At 43.6% G+C, this 26,130-nt stretch overlaps 1 protein-coding gene and 1 long non-coding RNA gene across 3 annotated transcripts in view; one reads left to right on the top strand and one right to left on the bottom strand.

Moving 5' to 3' along the window:
• LOC308478990 (uncharacterized protein) overlaps positions 1 to 26,130 on the bottom strand; it is a 377,493-nt gene that overhangs the window by 100,868 nt on the left and 250,495 nt on the right. The gene's annotated exons all lie outside the window — the stretch shown is intronic.
• Positions 1 to 26,130, top strand: part of LOC308479012 — a 53,271-nt gene that overhangs the window by 11,895 nt on the left and 15,246 nt on the right. The window contains exons 2-3 of one of the 2 annotated variants that reach the window (XR_013987426.1): positions 13,052 to 13,187; positions 15,311 to 15,706. This is a non-coding gene — a long non-coding RNA (uncharacterized lncRNA). Of the gene's footprint in view, positions 1 to 13,051; positions 13,188 to 15,310; positions 15,707 to 26,130 lie in introns of those variants that run through there. The other variant, XR_013987425.1, reaches the window with a different exon arrangement.

Here is a 26,130-nt window from a genome sequence, read left to right as displayed (position 1 = left end):
CGCGGCTGTGGATTCTAAAGATACACTACTGGTTAAAACTTATTTTTTCCCCGGCCGGTTTGGCTCCTTTAACACTCTTAGACACCTTTCATTCCACCTGGAAAGCTTCCCTGTTTGAAAAGATAAGAAGCTTGGGATTCTCCCCGCAGATCTTGATAGCGGCAGGATATGAGAGAGCCAGAAGTCAAGTGCTCCAACGCATTAGGGACATAGAGCTGCAATGTCATATGGGCAAAATGGATAAACATGCCATAATTAGAGACTTTGGGAGAGGGTTCTCACCCGCAAATTATTTGGCTGATTTACAAATACCTAAGTACAGACACTCCTTTACCCTGGCCAGATTTAACGTTCTGCCCTCTGCCCTGCTGCTAGGCAGATATGAGGGCAAACCATATGAGTCACGTGTTTGCCCGTGTGGCTCATCGGAAGTGGAAACAAGTCTGCATGTATTGCTGTGCTGTAGTTACTACGAGGATCTACGTTTGACCTTTATTGCCCCAGTTCTACAAAAGCTTAAAAATGAACCAGAACTCCAACGTATGAGAGCCTTGGTAGAAGATAAGGTTCCTGAAATTACGATCAATGTGGCCAAATTTTGTGTAGCCGCTATTAGGCGCAGGAAACAAGAGCTTTCCAATGTCAATATGCAGGCGAAGGCAAATACTTAATTTTATTTATGCTGTCTAATTTTAAATTGCAGTTATGTATCGAAATTGTCCTTTGTTTTTTCCGGTGTTATGCTTCGCTGACTAGCTGTACGAGTTAATCTGGTCTGTGACCGTTTAATAAAATTTGATTTGATTCTGGGTGGGCACCACTACCGAAAAGGCCCTCTGCCTGGTTCCCTGAAACTTTGCTTCTTGCAGCGAGGGAACCGCCAGAAGGCCCTCGGTGCTGGACCTCAGCGTCCGGGCAGAATGATGGGGGTGGAGATGCTCCTTCAGGTATACTGGGCCAAGGCCGTTTAGGGCTTTAAAGGTCAACACCAACACTTTGAATTGTGCTCGGAAATGTACTGGGAGCCAATGTAGGTCTCTCAGGACCGGTGTTATATGGTCTCGGCGGCCGCTCCCAGTCACCAGTCTGGCGGCTGCGTTCTGGATTAGTTGTAGTTTCCAGGTCACCTTCAAAGGTAGCCCCACGTAGAGCGCACTGCAGTAGTCCAAGCAGGAGATAACCAGAGCATGCACCACTCTGGCGAGACAGTCCGCGGGCAGGTAGGGTCTCAGCCTGCATACCAGATGGAGCTGGTAGACAGCTGCCCTGGATACAGAATTCACCTGTGCCTCCATGGACAGCTGTGAGTCCAAAATGACACCCAGGCTGCACACCTGGTCCTTCAGGGGCACAGAATTTTGGGGGTTTCAAGCATAGTTTTTTATTAACCTCCTGTACTGTCCAGCCAATTTTGCTTAAAATACTAAAAAAAATGTGCAAACATGGTAGTTATGATCAGATACCTATCCCAAACATTTTTCGGCTTTTCAGGAAGGTGGAAGATACTTGCTAGCTGGTCGTGTGAGTACAACAGAACATCTGAGCATGCGTAGGGATAAATGGTTTAAATCCACAGGCATTGCCATGGAGGAAAACCGTTAAAACATTTTTGTAAAGAAAGAAAGGAAAAGGAAAAGGAAAAGGAAAAGGAAAAGGAAAAGGAAAAGGAAAAGGAAAAGAAAAAGCAAATCAGTAAAACGTGGTGTTCGAACATGGAGAAAACAGGAAACCAGGAATGCACAGTTGGCTCCCTGTAGGTGACACTCATCATTCAAAGGAGCAGAGTTCTTTGTTGCACTTCAAAGAGTGGGTTTTTGCAGGGAAAGCTTCGGGACAAAAACGGGGAGGCACTTGGACACAGATCTGTGCCTGGAAAAAGTGGGGCAAAATGTAATTGTAGATAAGCCCCCAGTTTGCTTTTAAATGCAAAAGTACCTAATGAGCACTTTAAAAGAAATTACTTTGCAAACTGAAACACATATCCTTTGAAATCCACAATTCTCTGAATTTTGTTTTTCAGGACTCCAGTGAAGCAATGTGTACAGAAATATACCCCAGTAAAATGTGCATAAAAATGCATATATTCATGAAAATATATCAGAGAAAAATACTTCACAAAACCATGCATGTTAGGCAAAATTGCATACAAAATTGTGCATATATTAGGAGAAATTTGAATTTTCATGATGGCTACTTTAAAACAAAAATTCCGCATACTGATGTGGAAATGTGAAAAGCTGGACGTAAGCATGGAAAAATACAAAATGGGGAGAAACATGAACTGTCAAATCTACCCATCCCTAATCGCAGCTCCCCAGAACATGAGCATTGAATGTTCCACTACTATGTCTAAAGACAGGCCTCTCCTGTTCACACTCGGCAGTGTTTGCCAGCACATCATTTGGGTTTATCATGTAAGGTGCACATTGGCTCTGAGTGAGGGAGGCATTTTCATAGTTTTTTCTTCTTAACTTCAAGGCTCCTGGCAGCCTGGAGTTGAGCTCGAACCTGTCTCATCCATCATTCACAGGCGGGATGGGGGATTATGTGACCAGAGGGACAAGGGGAGTGAAAGACAGGCATGCAGATGGTGAAGGGAAAACTGTCAATATGACAATCTGGCTATGAAGGAATAGCAGTAAGAAGAATCTCTGGAAGAAGTCAGTCTGATATACACTCTTCCTATGCAAATGCTTTCAGGGATTGCTTTTGGGATAGTCGTGAGGGGGTTAAACAGTTTTAAGATTATTGCAAGGAAATAAATAGGCGCCTACCAGAATCTGTAGCAACACTGACGAGGATTTGGAGCTGGGTAAGGAATACAAATGATAGAGCCATTAGAAGAGAGGCCAGTTTTTGCTAGGGCTTGTGTAATGTACTCAATAAAGCCAGTTTATAAAAAAAATCACTTCTTGGTTTGCTGGATTTACAAAAGCATGACTATTTCTGGCATCATCTGCTGCATCCTGATGGTTTTTAGAGATGACACTTAGAAAGGAAAGTGTGTGGTTTAAAAAGACATGTGGCAAGAGAATAAGAGAGTAACTGGGACCCCCAGACATCAGCTACACAACATGCTATTTAATAATAAACACTGAACTAATTTGTACTCACAAGCTGATCTGCTGGCTTCCCACTTCTTTCGGAGTTCATTCACTCATGCCAGGGCTTGAGGTCTTTTACAGCTGGGTCTAGTGAATGAAAGGTGTGTTTGTTGGTTGTTGGTTGTAGAATGGAAGGGAAGAGCCCCAGATCCTGCTGTGGTTAAGGGCACTTTCAAAGCATCTGTGAGAAAGTGGGGCAGAATCAATTACAGACCACCTTTGTGCATCCTGTTTAGGGGTTGCTCTTCATTCGCCAGGAGCCAGGACAGTAGTAATGCCTCTATATGGGTATATAGTTAGCATAAGGATACATTAGCCAAGTTTTCCACAAATATTTTGGTGGAAGATTCCAGTGATTTTAGCTTCCATGCTATGATTTTTACACCCAAGTTCTTCCAAGGTTGTATTCCCCATAGCTGTCAACTTACAGATTTGAAAATAAGGGACCAGCAGCCAAAATAAGGGACCTGCAGCCTCACCTGTTCCAGGCACTCCAGTCTTCCTGTTCTCCTGCAGTCTGGTCAAACTCATGCTCGTAGCTTCGAGAACACTGTCCAACCAACTTTGTAACCAGAGGTTCAAGTGAATAGAATCTGAATCACATGCACCACAAGGCCTATGCAGCCTCAACTTAAGATGGCTCCCCAGCCTGGCTTTGCACTGCAAAGTTTGCAGCAGCACGTGCAACAAAATGGCGCCCAGCATTCAAAAAACCCCTCAGCTTGCATTAACTAGCCACACACAAGGCATGCAAGCTCCACCCCCCCCCCAGTCGTTCTTAGACTTCTTATTGGGTGAGCAACACAGCCAAGCAACACAGTTGGAGCCTCCCTCCTCCCTGGCCGGCAGGGAGGGAGGGAGAGGAGCTGCTTCCTTTGAAATTTAAGGGACATTTAAGGGACATCCATCAATAAGGGACAGCAGCGGGACATGGCGCTGGAATAAGGGACTGTCCCTTCAAATCAGGGACACTTGACAGCTATGGTATTCCCTTCCCACTCCATGGGAGGAGGGGTGCTATCTTTTGCCATATTGGGAAGAGATGATAAAAAAGGAGCTTCTGCTCTTTGTGTAAAGCTGCATGGATCAGTCTAGGTCTAGGAACCCAAACAGTAGGATTTAGAGGCTGTATTCTCTGCACTGCCATGATAGCTTGGCCAGAGAATAGAGCTACTTGTTTGCTCTCTGCTGTGCTTCAGAACTTACATTGCAGAAAGTCAAGGGTAATGTTGCAGCTACAAGAAAAGCTGGGACCATGTGGTGCAAGAAGCCAATAGGTTATTCTTGGCTGCTTCCTTGGTTTAACTAACTTGTTCTTCTCAGGTGATGGATGAAGGGCTATAGCTCAGTGGTAAAACATCTGCTTTGCAGGTAGAAGGTCTCAGGTTCAATTCATGGCATCTCCAAGGAGGACTGGGAGAGACGAACCCAGTGATCTGACTCAGTGCAATGCAGTTTCCTATGTCCTTAGACTTGCAGTCCACCAGACAGAGACATGGGAAGCTACCATATAAGGGGGAAAACAGCAGAGTAGAAGATGATGACTCGGATTTTATTTTTGTCTCTCCATCCCAACTGCACGGTTTCCTAAAAGCCATTAAATTACAAGAGAGCTTAGGCACCGAGACCTCTGCTTTGCACTCCGGTTTGCATGTAGATGCTAGTGAGTCCACAGGGAGTTCAGACTAGAGAGTAAATTTGGGCTGACTCAGTAAAGAGGGTTTAGTTGAGAGCTGATAGCAATAAGGGGCTCAGTCTAGAAGTACAGGGAGCACAAGACTCATGGGTAATGAAAACCAGTAAGCAAGATCTCTACCATGAGATATAATAGTGGGGGGAAATCACCATGATAGGAGGAACCTTTTTATGAATCAAATCCACCTTACACAGAGGATGAGATAAAGACTCTGGTGTGCTTACCTGAACAAGTATGTCAAGATTCAACTGTTAATCAAATGTTCAGTAAATCTTTCAGGTGAGCACAGTGTTAAAGGGACAGCTTGTCAAGGTAGGTCAATTGTAATCCTAATATTCCATGACAGCACCCCATCAATCTAAATTAAGGATCACGAGTTGCTTGCTAATTACGCCTATTAGGAACGGTTTTGACACACTCAACCAATCAACGTCACGGGTACTTCCTGCATGCACATGAGGAATGACAATTGTGTCAAGAGTTTTGTGGAGCAAAAAAAGACCCATTTCCTGCGTTTTTTCTGGGTGCATTTGTTCTTGGTGAGGCCTTTTCAAAACTAGACAACGGAAATCTAAGCTAGGGTGCCATGCATCCTACTTTACAGAGGGCAGTCCCCTGTTTGAAGTAGTCCTCCATTTGAAGGGCTGTCCAGCCCAGGTCTGGTTTAAAGAAGAATCATAGGATGCCGAAATGGCCCGACCATCATTAGCCCCTGGGCAGCAGATTGAGCAGGCACACAGGTGATGTGGTCCCAGACTTCCCCACGATGATGAGATGTGCTGTATTTCTATATAAATCCCAGGGACCATTTATAAATTTTGTTCAGCGCTGCATATTTCACGCAAATATGTATCCTCCTTTGTCCCACCCATCCTGTTTCTCTGGGGTGATGCATTTCTTTATCTGGCAATATGCGAGTGCCCCCCAATCTAGGAATCCTAATCAAGAACAGAGAGGGAGTGTAGTTTGCATAACAGCTGTGAGCTGAACACAGAACTGAGAGCACATTCTGATCAGGATGACGCCCTTCCAATAATAGCAGAATCTACTCTTTAAACTAAATGGTTGTGGGTATGATAGGGAGAGAAAGCTGTTCACCTGACCAATATGACAGGTTTAGAGGTTGAAACCTTGCCTGGGCCTATTTAACTTGGGATGGCAACACATGAACTTTCAGTAACCTCTGATTTGTTCAAAGGCAAATCAGGGATAGAAATTTGTCTAAGATCCTTGACCAAAAAAGGGACTATCTACATTGCTAATCTTTATGGGCCCATGGGCATGTTTAGAATTTTGAGAGAGTGCTTAGTCATGCTGTCCACATGACCTGGAAGCTGTACGCCGGCTCCCTCAGCCAATAAAGCAAGATGAGCGCCGCAACCCCAGCGTCGGCCACGACTGGACCTAATTTACCCTTTACCTTTAATGGGCCCACACCTCTGGCTGCTTCTCTTCCCCTCCCCTGGGTCACTCTGCCTGACACATGGAGAGAGAAAGCACACATTCACAAACACACATGTGTATTCACTTACACACTCTGCTTTTTGTGGGGTCTGGGTAAAAGTCAGATCCAGTAGAATTAAAAGGGACCCTCTTTTGTATGATTTGACAGAGTCCTTTCCCCCAATATGACAAGCGGCATTCCAGTTTTACTCAGAGCACAACCCTTGAAATCAATGATTCTAGTTGAGGAAACTGTAAACTTTCCAGTGTTTCAGGACCATAGATCCCAACGTCCTTGCTCATGGTGGCTTGGCCTAATGAGTGGTGCCGTCCAACAAATATCTAGGGGGTTTACCACCCCTGTTCTGGAACAATAACTACATAAAAGTGGGGAAATGAAAATGGGTCTGGTTGTCACATGGAAGATGGAGCAAGCTTGTTTTCTCCTGCTCTGGAGGGTAGGATATGAACCAATGGATTCAAGGTACAAGAAAGGAGATTCCAAATAAACAACAGTAAGAACTTTCTGACAGTAAGGGCTGTTAGAGAGTGGAACGGATTCCCACAAGAGGTGGTGGACTCTCCTTCCTTGGAGGTTTTTAATTAGAGGTTGGATGGCCATCTGTCATGGATGCTTTAGTTGAGATTCCTGCTGGACTAATGACCCTCTGGGTCCCTTCTAACTCTACAATTCTATGATTCTATGATGAGTTCATGTATTAAGCCATTGTCACAAATAGTTTCTAGTCTAATAATGGTCTAACAATGGTCAGTTATACATGGGGGAGGGAAATTGCATTTGGTTAACTCTGTATTGCCATGTGATATCCACATTTAGCGCAGGAATGATGAACCTGTGGATCTCCAGATGTTTTCAGATTCCAACTCCCATCAGCCCCAGCCAGCATTGCCAAGGCTCAGGGATGGTGGGAGTTTTAATCTAGCAACATCTGGAGGGTTGCAGGTTCCTCAACCCTTCTCTAACAGATCATGCAGAAAGCATACTAAAAAATTTTTAATCAGACCAGACATAAACTCAAACAGTTCTCAAAGGAAATGGGGAAATGATGAGACATTGAAAGTTTTGTGAACTGAAACAGCTTTATTTTGTGGGTTTTTTGCTTGTCCATTCCTTACATCGACAGATGCTGCCTGCAGCTGCAATTTGTGTGTGGTCACAGGGGGGTATTTGCGCACGGTTGAAATTCAATTTTTATGGAGCAGACTTTGCCACTCGCCCACTATCCAACCAATATTTTCCTGTTCATTTGCGGTATGTTTACTGAATATACACTGCACAAAATCAATCCCAGAGTGTCTCTATGTGGCGTCAATTTGAGGACAACTTCAATCATGTGAAAATACTCTGAGAGCCTGTGGTAAAATTGAAACGGGGGGGAGGGGAGAGAGAGAGAAAAAGAAGTTTTTTTGAAGCCATCACTAATACCTTAGCCACAAAGCTATATTCTTTAAACCTAGATTTATATATCCTAAGCACCTTCTATCATCATTAATGTCTCTGCAGAAAGGGAGAAAGAACGCAATTGAATTGCTAGAAAAGCTAATTTCTATGAACTGAAAAGCTACCAACTAAATTGTGTGTGTGTATCCTGCTTGTTAGCCAAAAAGAGACTCCCAGAGCAACTTACAAATCACTAAAAAAAGAGAGAGGATAGTCCTTGCCCTCAGGATTACAATATAAAAAGCCACAACATAAAAGGAAAATAAGTTGTGAGGAAGGAGGAAATAAGAAAACACAGGCTCAATTTCTTAGTTAAAAGTTATTTGAATGGCATTGGCACCTGGGATGGGAAAGGTCAAAACCTCCTTTATTGGAGAGGTTGGATGGCCATCTGTCATGGATGCTTGAGCTGAGATTCCTGCATTGCAGGGGGTTGGACTAGATGACCCCCAGGGGGCTTCCAACTCTACAATTCTATGGTTCTAAGGCACAAAACACTGCTAGTCTTTGAGATGCGCCAGAGGAGCAGCCCTGCATTCCATCTCTTCATTTCTGCAGCCTGACGTAATAATGGATGCTTGGCTAGGTTAGAGCAGGTGGATAAAGGAGCCTAGTTTCTTAGCAGTGGGTGATGGCCCTTCTCTGCTGCAGCTCGATGTAAGGACTGCTGTCAGGTCATGACAAATTCTGGAATTGCTTTCATTTGCATTCTGCTATCTAAACATTGAGTGCACAGTGCACGGCGCAGGAGTTTTTCTTAGGGACTGTTAGCTAAGCTCGTTGCTTCTCTTGCTTCTCTTGCACACACATTGGATGTGCCCAGAAAAACCTGCAACCGAAAGCTGCTTGGATTCATTTCTAGTTTTTATTCTGTCCCCGATTTGTCTCACACAAATTGCATTCTGTATTGTTTCATGTTTCAGTTTGGCCTTGGAGTTCAGAACGAAGCAGGGCAAAGGCTAATAGAGTTCTGCCAAGAGAACAAGCTGGTCATCACAAACACTCTTTTCCAACAACACAAGAGACGACTCTACACATGGACATCACCAGATGGGCAGCATCGAAATCAGATTGATTATATTCTCTGCAGCCAAAGATGGAGAAGCTCTAGACAGTCAGCAAAAACAAAACCTGGAGCTCAGATCATCAGCTTCTTATAGCAAAATTCAAGCTTAAACTGAAGAAAGTAGGAAAAACCACTGGGCCGGTAAGATACAATCTAAGTCAAATCCCTTATGAATACGCAGTGGAAGTGAGGAACAGGTTTAAGGATTTAGATTTGGTGGACAGAGTGCCTGAAGAACTATGGATGGAGGCTCGTAACATTATACAGGAGGCAGCAACTAAAACCATCCCAATGAAAAGGAAATGCAAGAAAGCAAAGTGGCTGTCCAACGAGGCCTTACAAATAGCAGGGGAGAGAAGGCAAGCAAAATGCGAGGGAGATAGTGAAAGATACAGGAAATTGAATGCAGATTTCCAAAAAATAGCAAGGAGAGACAAGAAGGCCTTCTTAAACGAGCAATGCAAAGAAATAGAGGAAAACAATAGAATGGGAAAAACCAGAGATCTGTTCAAGAAAACTGGACATATGAAAGGAACTTTTCATACAAAGATTGCCATAATAAAAGACAAAAGTGGAAAGGACCTAACAGAAGCAGAAGACATCAAGAAGAGGTGGCAAGAATACACAGAGGAACTATACCAGAAAGAAATGGATGTCTCGTATACCCCAGGTAGTGTGATTGCTGACCTTGAGCCAGACATCCTGGAGAGTGAAGTCAAATGGGCCTTAGAAAGCACTGCTAATAACAAGGCCAGTGGAAGTGATGATATTCCAGCTGAACTATTTAAAATTTTAAAAGATGATGCTGTTAAGGTACTACACTCAATATGCCAGCAAATTTGGAAAACTCAGCAGTGGCCAGAGGATTGGAGAAGATCAGTCTACATCCCAATCCCAAAGAAGGGCAGTGCCAAAGAATGCTCCAACTACCGCACAATTGCACTCATTTCACACGCTAGCAAGGTTATGCTTAAAATTCTACAAGGCAGGCTTAAGCAGTATGTGGACCGAGAACTCCCAGAAGTGCAAGCTGGATTTCGAAGGGGCAGAGGAACCAGAGACCAAATTGCAAACATGCGCTGGATTATGGAGAAAGCTAGAGAGTTCCAGAAAGACATCTACTTCTGCTTCATTGACTATGCAAAAGCCTTTGACTGTGTCGACCACAGCAAACTATGGCAAGTTCTTAAAGAAATGGGAGTGCCTAATCACCTCATCTGTCTCCTGAGAAATCTCTATGTGGGACAAGAAGCTACAGTTAGAACTGGATATGGAACAACTGATTGGTTCAAAATTGGGAAAGGAGTACGGCAAGGCTGTATATTGTCTCCCTGCTTATTTAACTTATATGCAGAATTCATCATGCGAAAGGCTGGGCTGGATGAATCCCAAGCCGGAATTAAGATCACCAGAAGAAATATCAACAACCTCAGATATGCAGATGACACAACCTTGATGGCAGAAAGTGAGGAGGAATTAAAGAACCTTTTAATGAGGGTGAAAGAGGAGAGCGCAAAATATGGTCTGAAGCTCAACATCAAAAAAACGAAGATCATGGCCACTGGTCCCATCACCTCCTGGCAAATAGAAGGGGAAGAAATGGAGGCAGTGAGAGATTTTACTTTCTTGGGCTCCATGATCACTGCAGATGGTGACAGCAGTCACGAAATTAAAAGACGCCTGCTCCTTGGGAGAAAGGCGATGGCAAACCTAGACAACATCTTAAAAAGCAGAGACATCACCTTGCCAACAAAGGTCCGTATAGTAAAAGCCATGGTTTTCCCAGTAGTGACGTATGGAAGTGAGAGCTGGACCATAAAGAAGGCTGATCACTGAAGAATTGATGCTTTTGAATTATGGTGCTGGAGGAGACTCTTGAGATTCCCATGGACTGCAAGAAGATCAAACGTATCCATTATTAAGGAAATCAGCCCTGAGTGCTCATTGGAAGGACAGATCGTGAAGCTGAGGCTCTAATACTTGGGCCACCTCATGAGAAGAGAAGACTCCCTGGAAAAGACCCTGATGTTGGGAAAGATTGAGGGCACAAGGAGAAGGGGACGACAGAGGACGAGATGGTTGGGCACTGTTCTCGAAGCTACAAACATGAGTCTGCGGGAGGCAGTGGAAGACAGGAGTGCCTGGTGTGCTCTGGTCCATGGGGTCACGAAGAGTCGGACACGACTAAACAACAACAATTGTTTCATGCAAATTGCACACAAAAGCTGATCACTCCCCTTCTGGAAATGCCAGGCATCTTTGCTAAAGGCCAGCAGCCTCAATAAGCCTCTCTCCCTAATGAAGGGAAAAGCCTAACTAGCAAATTTGTAATAGGTCCATTGCTACCCTTTGCTAATATTGCTGCTTGGTGCCAGTAAGTTCCTATAGGAAATTAGTTTGGGGTCCTATGCATTTCAGATGTAAACACCAAATGGGCACAGGAAAAACTTAAGATTGCTTGAATCCAGCTAGGTCAGTCTTCCCTAGCCCTGTGCCCTCCAGATGTTTTATACCACTGGCTGGGGCAATGGAAATGGGATGTTTTAATGGGGAAGAGAGAGACTGGCAGAGCTGGCTCTGATCACTGTGCCACCGCCACCTTCTGCCCTGGCCACTTTGCATGCTGTGGATGAGGCAGCAGACTCACCTGTCCAGCCCTGCCAAGGAGCCACCAAGGTTAGGACTGCAGCCTAAAGCATTAATAAAACAGCTTCGCTCTATCTCTGCCACCAACAGTGCAACCCTATGCTTGCCTGCTCAGAAATGTTCCCATTGAGTTCACTCCCAAGTAAATCCGTGTGAGATTGCAGTCTAAGTGGTGGAGCATATATCTTTTTTCTTTTTTTAAATAAATTTTTATTGGTTTTCATACAATTATACATTTTATCCAAATTTCAACAAATTGTCTCTTTTTGAACTTCCTTCAGTGTCTCTGAGAATCATCCATATTTTATCTTTAATTACACATTCCCTTCTTTCGTATTGCCATTAAGCTTCCCTTCCCCCACTATTTGATATTAACAATACTTCTCAATTTTTACAGTGCCTCTTGAAATCCCACTAACGTTGTGTTTACATCACATACATTTTTCAGATAATCTACAAACTTTCCCCAGTCTTCGATGAACTTTTGGTCTTTGGTATATCTAATTTTCCCAGTTAATTTGTCCAGTTCTGCGTAATCTATCAGTTTCAGTCTCCATTCCTCTATCGTCGGTATTTCCTCTTGTTTCCATTTCTGGGCCAACAATATTCTGGCTGCCGTTACTGCATACTGAAAGAGTTTACAGTCTTTTCTTCTTATTTCTTTTCCTAAAATCCCTAAAAGAAAAGCCTCCGGTTTTTTTTACAAAAGTATATCTTAACATCTTTTTCATTTCATTGTATATCATTTCCCAAAAGCTTTTCACTTTCTTACATTCCCACCACACATGAAAGAATGTTCCATCTTTTTCTTTACATTTCCAACATTTGTTGCACGTCTTATACATCTTTGCTAACTTTACTGGTGTAATGTACCATCTGTAAAACATTTTCATAACATTTTCTTTCAGTGCCGTACATGCAGTAAATTTTATATTCTCTTTCCACAGTTTTTCCCACTCATCAAAATGTATATTATACCCAAAATCTTTGGCCCATTGTATCATTACCAATTTAACCTCTTCATCTTTTGTATGCCATTCCAACAATATCTTGTACATTTTTGACAAAGTTTTACAATCATTGTTTATTATATCCATTTGAAATTTTGAATCTTTTTCTACATACCCCCTTTCCTTTAAATCCTTTTTAAACATTTCGTTTACTTGGAAATAATGCAAAAGTGGCGGAGCATATATCAGGAAGCTGGGCAGTGCAGGCAAGCAAAATGAGTGCCTCTTGGTTAGAAAACCCCAGCCCTTTTCCAGGGACGATGTCTTTGATCCAACGTGATGGTGAAAACTCACATGGACTGCAAGTCTGTCAGAAGAATTTGTCTGAAGTTGCCTACTTAACAGTGACCCAATTAAAAAGTAGATGAAACACACTGAGGTAAGTGGGAAAGAAAGAAGCTCATTTGAATCGGATTAGTACAATTAGCCAATGTCCCCGGGATTGTTTGCAGAGCTGTCTGTCAGGATGGCCTTAAGGAGGGATGTTAAAATATACAGAGGGCATCTTAATATGGAAATCATGTGCCCTTACAACCAAGACAGATTTTGAACGCCTCATATTTCACAACCAGGTTTGTATTATGTGGCTGAGGCAATTGAAGACTGCAATTTTTCTTTCTGCAGCACTAATAACTAGGAAGGAAAAGGAGGAGGTTCGGCTGGTGGAACCTGCGCCAATTAACAGGACCCTCATGGTCGTCTTTGACATCCCGACATCGAAGGAGAGATGAAAAAAAGTTACGAGGTTGTTAAGATTCAGGTTTGTTTCATATTTCTACTTGTCAGGCAAGTAGGCCAGAAATTTCACTCCTGTTTTCTTCCCCTCTGACGACGACAGCAGCTTTGAAAAGCATCCGCCTCGCCTTTGAGAGTGCTGATATCTGCAAGCCCTCTGGTGGGATTGTAGCAGCTAATTGCCTGGGACTGACTGCACTGAAAGGAAAGGCAGGCAAAGATTGCGGTGCTGTTACTTACAAGGAAATAACAGGCAAAAAAAATTAAAAGGGTGGCGGGGAGATGGAAAGGATGGCCTGGGAAAAGAAAAGAAAAGAAAAAGAGATCAGCTTTGGAAACTCAAAAAACAGCAATGCGCCTTCCCCTACTTCCCCATTTTCTCCAGCTACAGTTCAATCAATATATACAGGGACTCAACAGCATCCATTTTGAAGAGGCAGTCTTCAAAAGGGCTTAAGACATCCTGGGGTTTTCTGGGCTGCAGAAGTGCCAACATTGTCCGATCCAGCATCCCACCCAGGTGTCAAGGAACTATTGTGAAATGTGGAATTACAACACTGTGTATCAGGGCTGTCCCCGCAGGAAGGCTAAATTAATAGTTCCTGTCATATTTAGGCATAAATAAGGGAAAACAAATGGTGAAATGCCCCTTGCTTCCACCACAAGCCCAGCAGGGATTTGGGTTTTGTGGTGCCTCAACTTTGGGTTTTCCTTCCTCCTCCCACTTTGGATTGCTTTGGCCGTGAAACATTTAATGAAGTTACCTATAAGAAGAAGGGATTTCAAACTTTGCTCAAGAATGATTCCATCTAGCTTGACCAAAGCTATAGTGGACCATACTTCATGAAGATTGTCATGGACAGGGTTGAGTTTACACTTCAGAGTAAGGATGGAAGTATCTGTCAATAGCAGGTCTCTCAGTTTCTCATTTTTCCAAACTTAAATTCAGTTCTCCACACCTGTGCAGCAATTAATTTGCATTTTTTTAAAAAAAAGACAATCTCATGAAAATTTGACAGCATTTCAGTGTGAATTTCCCCTAATAAAAACTTTTTTTTTCTGTATGTTGTTTTAACTACACACTGCTTTACCCTGGCTTTTGACACCTGAGGTGCATATATTTACGACCCACCCTATGTTTGCAATCGAAAGTCACTTTATGTTGTTTTTAACTTTGTACATTATTTGCTGCAACCCACCCTGGCACGTAAGGGTGAAGGGCAGGTAATTAATTAAAATAATAAATAAATGCATGCATTTTTGCCAGCAGTTGCCCTAATATGCATTTTTACATGTTATTTTCACTATTATATTCATTTGTGCACACTTTTCTTTAATATATGTGCATTTTTGTAAACATTGGTTCGTTAGAGAACTGCATCAAAACATTCAGATAAGTGTGAATTTTGAAGAATGGCTTGTTTTCATTCTCGTGTTGTTTCAGAAATTTGATAGAGTTGCCTTTAAATGCAAACTGAATTGAATTTCTTCCCCCATCCCTACTCCAGAGGGTGGTCTAAGAGTTAATTGCCACCTGTTGCCCTTTTGTAGTCACTTCATTCCCTAGAAATTGCCCACAGCTGCTTCCATAACATGAAAATCACCTACAGCTCCAACATTTATTAGCTCCATCACATCAAGCAGCACATATCAGACTGTAAACAATCACTCACAATCCTTAGCTGACTCACATCTTGTTTTTCTCCATGCATGTGTGGGTGGAATAATGTCTTTAACCACTTCTCAATCATAGGTGGACAGCCTCTGAAATCTCCCATTGTTTTAAAGAGCAAGCTTCCAGTCTCGGCAAACTTTGATCTAACTTCCATCGATCCTATTCTCCATTTTGCTGAAGTTTATGGCATGATTCCACCCTAAAATGCCTGTGTGGCAAAAGAGGGAATAGCTACTCCGCTTGCTTCTTTCCCTTTTTGCATCACTCCAGGAAGCAACACCAGTGATGCTAAAATAATATGGTGAAGGAGGAGAAGGTTGAAGCCACAATCTGCCGCCCCCCCACCCCCCAAAAAATCTTTGCAGATTGGCACAGAGGAATGAGGCTTTTCTCCCGCTATGAATGTCTCCCAAGAAATCTTCATGAGATAAAATTTGGTCCACCACAGTTCATTGTATTTTATTCTTTTGCAGCAGTGAATCTTTAAGCAGTCCCACCCTCTACTAGCTAAATGCAATTCAAACCTGCCCCGAAAGACTTCGGTTCAAAGGTAGGTCCACAACTAATCCAAGCCCACTATAAATGTGCTAGGGCAGTTTTATCTAGGCAATCCTGGCCCCATCCATGCAAGTGAATGGCATATGGACACCTGATATATAACGATGGGAACGTGCCAGAAGATGCTGTGATGAGAATTTTGCACTGCCTTGAACTGGCACTCTGCTGCTGCCCTCATCAGGAGGGGAAGGAGGCAGCCAAGCCAGCTTCTGCCCTGACACATAAATAATGGTAGCATTGCCGTTGCTGCTTCCTTGGAGTGGGGCAAGTAATGGCACCTATCAGCAGTCGAGCAGGTCTCTTCACTAATTTAGCCTGGAACCAAACTCCACTGAAACCACTATATAGAAGGGTCTGGCAACTTCTGTTTCAGTGTATCTGAAGAAGTGTGCTTGCACACGAAAGCTCATACCAAGAACTAACTTAGTTGGTCTTTAAGGTGCTACTGGAAGGAATTTTTTTGTTTTGACTATGGCAGACCAACACGGCTACCTATCTGTAACTGAAACCACCAGGAGGTTTAACATGTCTCCCATTGCAATATTGGGCATAAAGCATTCAAAGCATGGGACCCCCTAGATGCAAAATCCCTTTTGAAACCCACCCCTAATTATCACCGCAGTCATGAGTCAGGGAGAGGGGGCAGCATCCCAGCTCATGGACTAATGTGAAATTTAACATGATTACATAGAATCGGTGGAAGAATTCTGTAAGCCTATTCACCTTTTGGAAACACTCAAACTGCTGTTTAGAGCGTGCCTTTGCAACTTAGGAAGACAAATTGCACCCCCCTCTTTTTTTTTTTTTTTTTTGCACGCTAACAATAGTCCTGGGAGTCTAAGAGAGAGACAGCCCTCCATTCTCCAAATGCTGTTTCTGTGGACTGGGAAAGAAAACTTTGCAAGGCACTGGGGAAACTCGACAGGCCTTATTACATTGGCAAGACTCAGCTGCCTTGCTTATTCACTTTTCTCAGGCAACATCCATTAATCTAAGAGTTCCACTGAGTCCCTGTTGCCCAGCAGAAGCGTATTACCACTAAACGGGAGTCTATTCAGAAGCAACTGCCTCCAGTACACTTGTGTTGTCAACAGCCATCATGTCACCTTAACAGTAATTTTCAGCTCATCTGCCCAAATCTCTCTAGTGGCAGGTAGGTGGATTTCACAACTTCCACTTTGTCAGGGTCCATGCCTGGCCTGCTCCACTCAGCGGTGGGATTAACTTAAGCTACCACATCACTAATGAGAGGGAGAGACAAAATAAAAGAGGCAAGAAAGAACTGACAACCCACATCTCTGGATAGTCCATATTCTCTTTGGAGCTCAGCCAGCAGCTGCCTGTGGGAAAGATGAATACATGCTACCTTATGTGTGAGGCCAAACCATAGAACATAAGAATAACCTGGTGGATCAGGCTAATGCCCCATCTAGTCCAGAATCCTATGTCCACAGTAGACGACCTATGTCCTATGCCCTTTTAAAATGTGATTCTTTTTGGGGGGTGTTATTGGGTTGTTGTTTTTATTTTGATTATATATACAGTGGTACCTCGGGTTACAGACGCTTCAGGTTACAGACTCCGCTAACCTAGAAATAGTACCTTGGGTTAAGAACTTTGCTTCAGGATGAGAACAAAAATTGTGCGGCGGCAGTGGGAGGCCCCATTAGCTAAAGTGGTGCTTCAGGTTAATAACAGTTTCAGGTTAAGAACAGACCTCCAGAACGAATTAAGTTCTTAACCCGAGGTACCACTGTATTGTGGTTTTATATTTTGATTTTGTTCTGCGAACTGCCCTGAGGCCTCCAGGTATAAGGCGGTATATAAATTCAACAAATAAATAAATAAAATAAAAACCAGGTGTCTGTGGGGAAACCTCAAGCAACACCCAAGCACAAGAGCACTCTCCCCGTCTGTGGCTTCCAGCAACTGGTACTCATAAACATTGCTGCCTCCAACTGTGGAAGCAGAGCATAGGAGTAATGTCCAGTGGCCATTGATAGGCCTCTCCTCCACAATATGTTTTATGCATGATATGTGATGTTAATTGCAACATCACATTGTATGTAATGCATCTGTTTGGGTGATATACAACTAACTTCCCAGCAGTGCAAGGACTTCTGGTTGTGCGGCGGAACTTCCAACTTGAACTTCCAACAAATAACATTGCATGAGCAACAAACATCGGCCACCTCCTTAGACCCAAAACTACATGTAATTTCCCCCCACATCCTTATGGAGTGTGAATGTGTGTAGTGAAAATCTAAAGCTCATGTCTCCAACATAGTGTCTGTAGCTACCAAGACACACCCCTTGGTATCCACCAAGGTTCCCTGCCCCTCCCTATTTTTAAATTAAGGGTTTTTTGGGGGGTGTTGGTTGTTTTGTGTGTAAATACATATTTCTGTGGTATGCATGTTTCTTAACTTCCAAAGGTGCCCTCAAGAAGGCCAGGGAGCTCTGATCTAAACAGACAAAACCTTCCATTTTAATTTAACATGGTTACACGCACATCGTGTTCTGTAAGAGATGAAGTAGCACAGAGTTTCAAGTGAGGATACTTACAAATTACAGCAGGCAGTATTCTCCTAACTGACTTATTGCTGTAGTAAAATGCCTGGCAGAACACCTTGTGTGGGAGAGAAGCTTTTTGCCTCTGTAATTGTTCGTGATTTGGGGGAACTTATGGTTTTAGGCACACGAAGGAGGAGGAATTCCGTGATTCACCTCAGTTGCCCCCTAGCAGTAGCACAAGTATACAATAGTGTGGAAAAAAGCATTGTGGGAAACAGGCAAATGTCCATGTGCCTGTCAATCGGGGTGACCCTGTTTCAGGACTCCGTGTTGTTGCTAAGATGTTCATAGAATTTTAAACGGCTCTTTGCTCGGGGTGCTTAATTCCATTGGCTGCCTGCGATCAGGCTTAGAAGAGGAGAGCTGTTCTGTGACAATCGCTGCTGCCAAAACCCAGTTGGGAACCTTACACCCCCCCACTGAACAGCAAGCTTGTGTCTTTTTGCACCTGTCATACAGCAAGTTCAATACCGTTTTGTATGCAAAAGCGAAACACTTTACAAATCCCCCCCCCCCCCCGTGTCTCAAAGTAAGAGGAAAAACACCATTCCACCCCACCCCACCCTCGTCAGAGACCGGAAAGGAGTTAATGAAGGAATTAATTGAAAGGGGAGGGCTGCTGCTGGAGTTGAGTACCAAACAGTAATTAACCAAGTCTATAAAGGTTAGACACAATTTTCCAGGAAAAACCAAGTCTTCATGAAAGGTTGGGATCTGATTGGGAACACTTGCATGCACCCAGGCTGGCATGCACCAGAGACTGGCATGGCCAGGCACAGGCTGAAGCCCACTAGATGGCACACTCTTGACTGCAGATGCCATTAAGCTGGTCCAGCTAGCCTACTCTGACTGCCAGTTGGTCCCCAGGGTTTCAGATGGGGGACATTCACAGCCCTACCTGGAGGTTCCAAGAATTGAACCTGGGACCTTCTTCATACAAGATAGATGCTCTACCATCTACAGCCTTTCTCCAAAAATACTCAACTTAGGGATTTATTGTACAAAACCGAGCAAGCCTGACCAGATGACCTAGAGAGCTGCCCCAATCCACCTCCAACTCTATGATCCTAATGGCAGCAGCACAAAAAATACCCCTTCTCTGTTCCATAAGACGATGCCTCTCTATTTCCTTCTTTCGGGGAAATGTTATCATTTAAAATAACCCATTGCCTAAACCATTGAGCCTCTTGGGCTTGCTGATCAGAAGGTTGGCAGTTCAAATCTGTGCAATGGAATGAGTTCCCATTGCTCTGTCCCAGCTCCTGCCAACCTAGCAGTTCGAAAGCACACCAGTGCAAGTAGATAAACAAGTACCACTGTGGCAGGAAGCTGTTTAGTCCTGCTGGCCACATGACCCGGAAAGCTGTCTGTGGACAAATGCCCGCTCCCTCAACCTGAAAAGCAAGATGAGCACCACAACCCCATAGTCACCTTTGACTGGACTTAACCGTCCAGGGGTCCTTTACCTTTTTTACCTTTGAAATATCTTAATGATCCACTTATAGCATGACGTCCCCATCTGGAAGCATCCACAGAGACCAGATAATTTATCATTTCCCAAGAAGTAGGCTTCTTATTTGTTTGAAGGAAAAACAACTAAGAGTCTTGAGGCACCATAAAGACTAACAAATGTACTGTGGCTTTTTTGGATTTTACATCATCAGATGCATGAAGTGTTGTGCAGAGCTGCATGTACGTGTGTGTGTGTGTGTGTGTGTGCGCGCGCGCACACACACACACACACACACAGACATGTGTTGGGTGAGTGGGGTTGTAGAAATTGAGGTCAGAAGGAAATGAGATGCAGAAAAGTACAGGCAGTGATAATTACGCATTTAACAGTGGTAATTCAAAAAACAGCTTTTGATGACACAGACAACCTGACATTGATAAGCCAATTAACATAGATAATGTGCTAAACATCCTTTGTCTCATTCAGTCCACAAGTTGATAGCATTGACACCCCTGTTGCATTGTAATTCGTTGGTTGTTATCACGCTGAAATTCTTGATGTATGGCAATGTGAAACTGACATACAATGCATCATGTCAAAGTTTTACCTTTCTTGTACCGGTAGAGCTTGGTGAAGTAACTGCTCCCTGGGAGCCATTGGCATTCAGATACAATTTAAAAAGCAAACGAAATCCTTACAGCACAATAAAAATCTCTGGCATATTATTTCCAAGCTATGTTTTTGGCTGGCCTGTCTCCAAATAGCTTCTCAGCAACACAGCAGTACTCTGGCTGAGCAATTACCAGGATCCCTCCCACAACCTGACATTTTCAATCATACTACCTCTGTTCCTCATTGTTCGGGACTGAGGAAAGGTTTGCTACCTTGACATGATTCACTGCTTACAAATGGGACGCAGATAGGGTTCCATCTCCACCATTCAAAATTATTAAAATTATTATTATACCTTTTAAATATCCAACCCACTCAGCCTTGCAGCTGGCATCTATCAGCAGCAAAATAAATAGGATGGGTTAGACTTCCTTTCAGTAGCTCCTCTCAGTTAATCAAACTTTTGCTGTGATTAAATGCTGCTGAAAAGGAGGCAGCAGTAATATAATTTCCATCCGAGATTTATGCAAAGCTGCTGTTTTTTCTTAGGCCAAGACAGAATTTAGGTTTTGGTGGTCTTTTAAAAACTCATGTAGTGGTTAAAAGCCTGAGCTGTGAGCTAAAGGTAAAGGGACCCCTAACCATTTGGGTCCAGTCATGACCGACTCTGGGGTTGCGGCGCTCATCTCGCTTTATTGGCCGAGGGAGCCGGCGTACAGCTTCCTAGTCATGTGGCCAGCATGACTAAGCCGCTTCTGGTGAACCAGAGCAGCGCACGGAAATGCCGTTTACCTTCCCGCTGGAGCGGTACCTATTTATCTACTTGCACTTTGAGGTGTTTTCGAACTGCTAGGTTGGCAGGAGCAGGGACCGAGCAACGGGAGTTCACCCTGTCGCGGGGATTCGAACCGCCGACCTTCTGATCGGCAAGTCCTAGGCTCTGTGGTTTAACCCACAGCGCCACCCGTGTTCCTTCAATTCAAAATAAGCCTTCAGGGGCTCAAACTCAATGTGCACCTAATAATACATAGCAGGCAGCTACATATCTCATTTTCCAGGAACCAGTTATAGGTATGGAGCAGCCTAATTATAGGGGAGGGGAGGCTTATTTTTTTGCTTCCACTCATGCAGCATATCATTTTCCATAGATGGAAGTGGATTCCACATAGGAAAAATGTTTGACGTTACCTTTGATTTCCCCTTGATAGCCACTACTTCAAATACAAGTGAGCATAGAAGGCCAATTTTCATGAAACTGGACACAACAACTCTCTCCTGCAGTTTCCAACAACTGGAATTCAGAATCATGCTGCCTCCTACCCACTTCAGCTATGTGATATTCCTTTCAAAATGAGGTGTCCAAGAACATTGATTTATGTGGGAATATTATTAGAGTTTTCCAATATTTTCCCATCACTTTCCCTAATAACCTCTATTATTCTAGCTGACATTTTTATAATTGCAAGGGTTTCTATGTTACCCACAATGCTTGAGTAGCAACCGTGAACATTTCACCTAGTATTTCTGCAGTGCAGTCTCCAGTCGGCATTCTTTTCTATTATGGGTTGCAAGATTCTACCAAAACAAATGGAGAGAGCACAGCAACAACACTCGTGGGTTACTCCATCAGAACACAGCATTGTGTTAAGTATTTCTGCCGTGGTGGACCTGAAACTCACATCTGATCTCATGTAACTGTGAAAAGGTGCACTTTTTAAAATGCCATGTAACCAAGACAGCTGTTTCAAGAGAAACACACCTTTGAAAAGCTACAAAGCAGTTTTGAGCAGTTCTAAATTGCCACTAATATTCTGAAGCTGTCAGCTGCACATCCCAAGCTAGCAATTAAAGGGCCCAGCTATGATTGTTTGCCCTGTATTTTGACCTACCTTGACAGCTGTCTCATATTTAAGCTCTTTCCCATAAAGGATTCTAAACATGTCATTATTTTTGCATCTCCAAACATAACCTAGCCTATGAAACACCTGACTTGGAACGCTGCTCTCTGCAAACAGATCAATACGGACCGTGACGTCTCCTATTTTTAAATCTGCCTAGCAGCTCTGACACTTTCCCCTTATAGGCAGATATATAGGCTAATCCAGTTTTCAGACAAGCGAATTTGAATTAGTATGACAATTTCATTGATTGTGGTACACATGACAGCCTCAGTTCTTGATGCAAACCATGGCAGGGCGGGGGAATGGGACCTGGATAAAAGTACGATACAATTTCACAGATGAGGGGTGGCTTTAAATCTGAATGACTCTTAGATTAGTGAAAGCAACACAAAAGCACAAAGGGAAATCATCCAAGAGAAAGCACAATTGTGTAAAAGTGCATGATGTTTATATAAAATGGTGCATATGCAAAAAGTAGCAGCAGAGACAGAGATTCATGATAAATATTTTTAAAATTCAAGTCTTATTTCATGCCAAGAAATCCCCCCCCCCCAAGTTTGTCAACGTTAAAAAAGATATCCTGCTAGTGTAGATAGCCCCTCGTTATTATGCCCATATTGCAGGGGGCATGTCCGTGGCTGAAATAGGGTGAGTTATACCAGCCCTAAAAAGCAGTACAGTGTTGTTAAACTTATTTGGGATGCGGGAGGGGAGAATTAAAGTAGGATCTGACAACCCTGTATTGTAGCCCACTGTTGTTATCCAGTTTCCTGATTGGTGTTCTTTAGGGAAATGCTGTGTATGTGTGAGTGAGTGAGTGAGTGAGTGTGTGTGTGTGTGTGTGTGTGTGAGAGAGAGAGAGAGAGAGAGAGAGAGAGAGAGAGAGAGAGAGAGAGATCTGTGAAGTCAAGTCACAGCAGCACAATTTTAACCAAGGGCTGGAGTGGGTGACAGGAGCCAGGGAAGAATTGAAGGCTTCAGATGGAAAGACATCATTTGGGCACTGAGAAAACAACAACAGATGGGTTGTTAGAACTGATATACAGTGTTCTCAGGATGAGAACAGAAATTGTGCAGCGGTGGCAGTGGGAGGCCCCATTAGCTAAAGTGGTACCTCAGGTTAAGAACAGTTTCAGGTTAAGAATGGACCTCAAGAATGAATTAAGTTCTTCACTCGAGGTACCACTGTACAAATTTCCCAGAGACCATGTCTTCCCACTTCAGTCACCAATGACTGAAGAGTGTAGAGCTGCTTTGCAGCCCTAATATACTGTAATGAGTTTTGGGTACCAGAGTATTTGAGTGTCAGGCACCCATAATTTCTAGGTTTAGTAAGTGTTAGAATGTAATCAATACTTGGAGAGTTAAACTGGGGGGCACGCTCTTAATAGTTGGACTCAGCTTCCCATGTCCAGCAGAGCCCAATAATGGCCAAGTCGTTAAGCAAACAAAGACTGGCTGACCATCAAGAAAGCCATCAACAAGACTTTACACCTTTTAAGCCATATGTTTGCTTCTAAAACACTCTCTCTCTCTCTCTCTCTCTCTCTCTCTCGTCCTTGATGAATATTTCATACCATTTAGGTATGGAATAAAAAGACATGAATGTCACAAGTCAGACCCTACCAGACTGACAAGCATCAGGATAATCATCACCTCACTGGCTTATGATGACTAGAGAGAAAGAAATCTGCTGAAATTGCAGAGGCACTGAAAAGAACCCTGGTCTTGCACCTTGTTATCGCTGATTATGCCATGTGGTGATTTTTTGTTTTTTTTAAAATGCATTACTTTCCAGTGTGCAAGCTTCCCCATGACAACTTGATTGTGGAACCAGAGGCACTGTCAACCACTATGAAAATGATTGGGTGAAAGGGGAAAGGAAGGCATTAGATTGCAAAATCTCTGTTTCAGCCATGATAAATGCGCTTTCTATGTAAGAATTTCCAGAGGGATAGCTATGTTAAGTCTGCTGCAGCAGAAGCAACAAAGTATCGTATAGCACTTTAACAATCAACATACTTTAATGACAAATGGACTTTCATGGACTGGAGCATCCAGGATTGGCTTCTGAATGTGCACTTAGGCTTCTGGTGTACACATGCAGCAACAAAAAGACCACATTCACATCATACGTTTAAAACACCATGATGCCACTTTGAACAGTTATGGCTCCCCTTACAGAACTAGTTTCCCGACTTCCCTGGGAAGAGGTACTGACTGTTAAGCTGCCCGGGGGAATTTAGCTCTTGGGGATGGGGGATAGAGGTCTCCTAACAACTCTCAATACCCTTAACAAACTACAACTCCCATAATCCTTTGGGGGAAGCCATGGCTGTTCAAAGTGGTATCATCGTGATTTGAATGTATGATGTGAACATGGCCCAAGGGGTAGACTTCTGAAACAGCAGGATGGACTGTGCCACTTCAGGCTGCAGGGGGAGGATTCAAAAACTTGTTTTGCAGCCTTGTGTGAAACAGCAGCAATAACCACATCCTCATAGGTAGAAAATAGGAGGAAGTGGGGTGCACTAGAAGCTTTCTCCCTTATGTGCCACATTTTACCTTTAATGAGTTTTAAAAATTATTATTATTGTGGAGGAGCATTCGAAAATTGTGTTTCCCACCTGCAGCCTGCAGTGGTATAATCCACTCTAAAGATTCTACCACCTCATTCTGATGCATGTGTAGACCCCAGCTCATTTTGTTCTGCTGCTATCGCTGACTTCAGCAGAGGTGAGACTACTCTGGGCAGCTCCATGCAGTGTTCTGGCTGATGATTTCATGGGAGCAGAGCTCAGGTGTTGCTTCAGCAGCAGGCATCCTCAGATTGAGCTTTCAACAGGAACTGCAGCACAGTCCAAGGAGCTAGCTCTGGTTTCACTGAGAGAAGCCTCTTCCTTTAAAGTTGTCCTCACTTTAGCAGTTGTCGACTCCGACAAAGGGGCAGGCAGACTTCTGAGCTGGAGGCCTCTGAGTGAGAGGAGGGTGGGGCATCCTTGGTTCAAAGGGGCACTGACACCACAGAAAGAGGCGTAGCAAGATCAGGTGGTACCCGGTGCGTAAATTTTTTGTCACTCCCCCACATTGCAATTTTTGGGAACGTTGCCCAGAGTTGTTGCTCTTTTTTAAGGGAGGATTGGCCGTGAAACAGATACACCCGCAAATTGTGCAAATCTGACCTACGATCCCATAAAAACCATGTCAATGCTGCCAGCTGGGAGTGTGAGCACTGCCTGCCAGGGGTGCCAGTGCCGCCCACCAATCGCAAAAATCTGACCGCTGGTTGCATAAAACCATCTGCCGGGGATGCGAGCACTGCCTGCCAGGGGGTGCCAGGCTGGTCGCCGGGCATATTTGCACAATCAGAGGGCGTATTTTCATGGCGACAATTGTGCCAATTGTGAAAATCTGCCTGCTGGGGGTGCGAGCACCGCCACACTGATCTGCCTGGGGGAATTTTGTCACACACACCCCAGGCATGACACCCGGGGTGGACCACACACCCCTAACCCTGACCACAGACTCTTCATGTGAAATTGCTTCCAGCTGGTTAGGTGCTTCTAGGTCTCTTGAGGGCAATGTGTGCTCCCACTCTGAACCTCATCTCCTTAATATGGGGTTTCTGGTCTGGGGGTCATGACCATCTTTGCACTGTAAATCTTATATCTAGCACTTGGATAAATGTGTATTTTGCCACTTCTTTTTTTAAAGGGGGGCAGCTATACATGACATCACTGGGCAGGGAGAGTGCAGGGAGTCTGCAAAGAAAGAACAGTCTTTTATTTAAAAAAAAAAAAATGAAGTGAAAGATTCATGAAATGGCACACTCTTTCTGCAAGAGGAGCCAGCCAAGCCTTGCAGGTGTATGCCACTTTAGAAAAACAAGTAAAGGTCCGCAATAGTGCTTCTATGCTTGAGTGGTTCAGTAGGGGACCACTAAGCCTCTAACAGTGTTTTTAAAAATCAATATAAAGCAAAACATTTTCCAGAGTTCATGGAAAAACAGCTTCCTTTTCTAAAACACACCTTTATTCTATGCAGGTCGGGAAAATCATCCAGCTGGCTGGTGGAAATATAACTTCATTTAGTGGGTAACTCTTCCCCTTGCCCCGCTCAACTATTTTCCTAGTCTAAATTCTACCATACTGAAGCAGAAAAGGAGATGCAGGTATCTGTAATAGGCCTGTATGTT

Source organism: Podarcis pityusensis (genome assembly GCF_964106645.2).
Source record: "Podarcis pityusensis genome assembly, chromosome: 6".
Classification (NCBI taxonomy): domain Eukaryota; kingdom Metazoa; phylum Chordata; class Lepidosauria; order Squamata; family Lacertidae; genus Podarcis; species Podarcis pityusensis.
The sequence above is the reverse complement of the archived record's forward strand: the minus strand, read 5'-3'. Positions and strand labels throughout refer to the sequence as shown.